General features: G+C 37.2%; 1 pseudogene; it reads left to right on the forward strand.

Moving 5' to 3' along the window:
• The first annotated feature begins 237 nt into the window (after positions 1 to 237).
• Positions 238 to 2,391, forward strand: LOC149166315 (pentatricopeptide repeat-containing protein At4g13650 pseudogene; annotated as a pseudogene).
• Positions 2,392 to 5,279: the final 2,888 nt, after the last annotated feature.

The following is a 5,279-nucleotide window of genomic DNA, read 5'->3' on the forward strand; positions in this document are numbered from 1 at the left end:
GCCGGACAGTCATCTAGAAGATGAACTGATCCGTTTCTTGTGTATATAAATAATAGTTATCTAATGTGAAATATTAAGTTGTCTTGTGTTCATCAATGGCTGGAGTTACCCTGGCCTGACAGAAATGAATTGCCCCAATCGTCGTCGTGTCCTATTGTTCCCCGTGGATTTGTGGTGTAAGACGATTGAACAAAGTTTGATCGTTGATCCAAAACTGAAACGGTTCATGAAACTAAAATGGTCTATGTCAGATGTGGGAGCCTGGCGGATGCTCGCAGAGTTTTTGATCAAATACCCAAACGTGATATATGTTCGTGGACTGTGATGATAACGGGTTATGCCAGGCAAAGGGTAGCCCACGAGACTTTAGGGTTGTTCTTCCTCATGCGGCGAGAAGGCGTCCAACCCAATAAGTTCACATTCGCCAGCGTACTGCCTGCTTGCGCCGACTCTGTAGACATCAGAGAAGGACTGGACATTCATGAAGAGATCAAATGAAGTGGATTGCAGAGTGATGTATTTATGGCGAATTCCCTGATAGATATGTATGCAAAATGTGGCAACATAGAGGATGCATGCTATCTGTTTGAAAAAATGTGTGAACGAGACATCGTATCCTAGACAGCGTTGATTGCAGGGTATGCGCAGAATGGGCAGGTAGAGGAGGCCATGGAGCTTTTCAAGAAAATATGGCTTGTGGGTATGAAGCCAAACTTCAAAACATATGCCAGTGTTCTGTCGGGATGTGCCGATCTGGAACAGGGTATGGAAATTCATGGGGAAATAATCAGAAGTGGTTTCGAGTCTCATGTCTTGGTTGAAATTTCCCTTGTAGATATGTATGCAAGATGTGGGAGTGTAGAAGATGCACGCCATTTGTTTGCTAAAATGCGTAAACGGGCTACCGTGTTGTGGGCAGTGATGATTGCAGTTGTTATGCGGAACGGCTGGGATGAGGAGGCCCTGAAGCTTTTCTGGGAAATGCAATTGGCAGGTGTGAAGCCAAACTCGAAGAAATTCCAATGTATTCTCCTAGCATGTGCCAGTTTTGGAGCTCTGGAACAGGGTATGGAGGTACATGAAGAAATAAATAGAAGGGGATTCCAGTCTGAGGTATCTATGGGAAATTCCCTACTAGACATGTATACAAAATGTGGGAAAATGGACAAGGTACATGAAGTATTTGACCAAATGAATCTCCGAGACATCATATCCTGGATGGTGATGATTGTAGGGTATTCCCAGAATGGGCGTGCCAAGAAATCCCTGAAGCTTTTCCAGCAAACACAATGGGCTAATGTGAAGGCGATAGAAAAAACATTTTCTGGTGTTCTCTCAGCATGTACAAAGTTGGCAGCATTGGATCATGGTATGGAGATCCATAAGGAAATAATTAGTAGTGGATTGCAGTCTGATATCTTTGTGGAGAGTGCCATGATAGACATGTATATAAGTTGCGGGAGTATAGAGGAGGGACACAGATTATTTGATAAAATTCCATTACGAGATGAGGTATCTTGGACAGTAATGATTGCAGGTTATGCGCAGAATGGTTCGGGAGAAAAATCCCTGAAGCTTTTCAAAGATATGCAACTGGCGGGTGTGAAGCCGACTACAAAAATCTTTGTCAGTGTTCTTTCTGCATGTGGCAACTGGGCAGCTTTGGAGCAAGGTGTAGAGATCCATGAACAAATAATTAGAAATGGATTTCAGCTGGATGTCATTGTGGTCACTACCCTATTAGACATGTATGCAAAATGTGGTAGCTTAGACAATGCACGCCACCTGTATGACATGATGCGACATCGAGATGTTGTCTGTTGGACGGCCATGATCACAAGATATGCCATGCATGGCTATGTAAGTGAGGCCATCACACTCTTTGAAAAAATGAAAGCATGTGATGTAAAACCAAACCATATCACAATGGTTTGTGTTTTGTCTGCCTGCTGTCATGCAGGCCTAGTCTATGAGGGCCTTCAATACTTCAATTGCATGAGGGACTATTATCACATCATACCTACGATGGAGCACTACTACTGCATGGTTGACATGATTAGTCGTGCTGGGCAGCTAGATGAAGCAGAAGGCTTTATCAATAAAATGCCAATCAAACCCGATGCATCTATTTGGATGTGTTTGCTTGGAGCCTGCAGAATACATAACAATATAGAGTTAGGAGAATCCGTGGCAAAACACCTTTTTGAGTTGGATGTGAGAGATGCTGCACCTTATGTGCTTCTCTCAAACATATATGCTATGGCTGGTAGATGGCGTGACTTTGAAAAGGTTAGAAAAATAATGAAAGTCAGAGGAGTTAAAAAAACTCCTGGATGCAGTTGGATTGAGGTCAACAAACAGGTGCATGCCTTCCTTCTGGGTGAGAGGTGACATACATGACCAAAGAGGTTATAGAGATTGTTTTCAGAGATGAAGTGAACAGAGTATGTTCTGATCTAGTTTTCAAGGTTGTATGCAAAAATGAGGAGCAGACTTTAATTTATATAGCAAACAACTTCCATACTTCCCTCAATCAAAAGCCCAAGTGGTCTGCAAAACTAGAGATATGAATTCCCTCTACCCACCTTGCATTGTTCAAAACATAAAGATAAGCTTCATTCTTAAGACAAGGAGCAAGCATTTTCACTCAACGTGTTTTAATCAAACCAATGAAATTGTTATCATAACTGTCAAATAATTCAACTCCAGTCAACAGCCTTCTCATTCACTCTGCAAGACGTCGAGTCATGGATACCTTGTTAAATTGCTACCAGGCTCAGATACCATTCTTTTATTTAATTCACCTCAGACTTATCATTGAGATTACATGCCCTAACTATATCATGCAACTTCTGAGGTGGCCGACTTATGAGGGACAAAATGTCTATTCCTTGTCGTGGCAAAGGAATAAATATAGATCCAAAAATATCTAATCACATGGTGCTTGCTACGAGTGTGCTTTGAATCTCCTCTAGGGTAACTACAACAAGAAATTCATCAATCCTACAATCAACATATGTTAAACCTTGGAGACGTTTCCTAGCACTCGTTTTCTCCCCTTGGTCTTTAAAAGATTGTCCATGGTAATCATGGAAGTGGCAAAGTTACATGAATACATTTACTGGCCCAGCATGCAAGCTGGGGAGTTTTAGATCCAGCTCAATGATACATTTAGCATTACGAGCTAAACCAAATACATTGTTGATTATACTAGAATAAATTGTTTATTCTGAACAGTTTGGAGAGCCTTGAAAGTTAGTGTCTTTGATGAGATTAGAATGACAAGAAAAGGAGTGACCTTGATATTACATCTTGGCAATAGTCTTGTCTTGCTAACATGTTGTTTGGTGGACTTAGAAATCTCCCTATTTGGATGAGTGAGGAATGAAATGTAACTTTCAAAGAAATTTCCATTTCAGCAATAACCAGATTCAATGATTGGTTGCGTTGTTGAATATAATTGGCAAATCTTGAAATATCATCAATGATTTTTATCGTCCTGCTAATATTGTTGTCCATGTCTGACTCCCAAGTATCGTCCTGCTAATATTGTTGTCCATGTCTGACTCCCAAGTTCTCCAAGTCATCTTTTTTTTCTTTATTGCTTTGTTCTTATTATTCTTTGACTTGTCGGGGTAGCTAGAGAATCAATTCACTTGTGTTTTGTATCAGAACCAACAGTTCCATAAATGAGATCTATGGAATTTCCATGGACATTTGCCAAAGATGTTTTTAACATACTTAGCTAACCCTTGTGATGTTAGGTGTTTGGGAGAGAGAGATTATACCAAACTATGACACACTCTATGTTCGTCCTCTCACACACGATGATGTTGCCTTTTGGATGTGGGTTGTGATATATGGTAATCATTGGTATATTCTACACTGGCTCATAACACTTTGAATTCTTGTCTTTTACCATGTTGTACGATGGTTTGTTCATAATTTACCTCTAGATAATGTATCACCTTATGAATCAAGTTGAACTACTAGAAACCAAGGTAGGTGTTTTACATCATTTTCCCTACTCATTTTTCACACCCCATCACTTCATCAACATGTTCATGCATTATCATCACTTCTCCTTCCGTGCTTGAGTTATCATATGTATTGTAGCAAGGTTCAAAATAAAAAGGAAAATTATTAGGTATAAGAATGTCTAAATAAAAATCAAAGAGCTAAAAAGAATGCTCGAGGTAGAAGCAACTAAAGTCACATCATGCACATGAGACATGCTGCCTTGCTATAAAACCCAGGTTCTCCCAGCCCCATTCTTAGATTAAAAAGAAGGAAAGAAAGAACTAAGCATATAAAAAGAGAAAAAGAAAAATAATCTCTAGCTCTTGAAACATCATTTCCCTTGTACCACATTCACCATCATCACTTGCACCCTATTTAGAATCCTAAAAAATACATCTTGTCTTAAGGGTTTTCACATGTAATTAAGGTTAACGATGTCCACACGATGGTCAAGTTAGGAAAGAGTTAAAGATTAAATTAGTCATCGCGTATTAAGATATTTCACTTGATTGTAATGATTTGAATTTATGAAGGGAATGATACATATTTATAACCAAAACACAGAGATATAGTGAAATTAAACTTCTATTAATAAATGGAAAATGTTGAAATTGTATCAATGGTATCTCTATCTTTGAATGGAAATTGATGCAAGTAAAAGGAAGTAAGAGTTATGGCCCTGTTGTGGCCAGCAACAACCCCCCTTTTTATTTAGTTTTAGAAATAAAGCTAAATAAATGGGGACCCTTCTAAAAAATAAAAACTAGTGCTTATCTTTCCCTTAGTTTATTTTCAAGATATATGTGAAAAAATTAATCAATCCTATAAAAAAAATTAACAAAGTAATATTTTCTTATATAGTTGAGATGTGAAATGTGAATTAGTTACTTTATGTAAATTTAATATTCTTGAAATTTAAAAGTTCAAATTTATGGAGAAATATTTGAAAGTAAAAACTACTTACATAAAGCAAGTAGACTCAATTAGTGTTTAAAAAAGTGAATTTATTTATATATTCAAAAATATATTTTTAATAATAATAAATTATTTAAAATATTGACAAATATAAAATAAAAATTAATAACTTTAAAATTATAAAAAAAAGGTGAGAATGTTTGTAGAGTTTGTTTTAATCCCAACAAAAATTATTCATAAGATATATAAATAGTTTGTTTTTTATTTAATTAAGAAGCTTTTCTTTCATGCTATAAAATATATTAATGAACCAAAACCCAAATATATTAGAAAAAGAAATGGAA

Source organism: Pinus tabuliformis, chromosome 5_1 (genome assembly GCF_031772625.1).
Source record: "Pinus tabuliformis cultivar Carrire ecotype Pingquan chromosome 5_1, CPIR1, whole genome shotgun sequence".
NCBI classification, from domain to species: Eukaryota; Viridiplantae; Streptophyta; class Pinopsida; order Pinales; family Pinaceae; genus Pinus; species Pinus tabuliformis.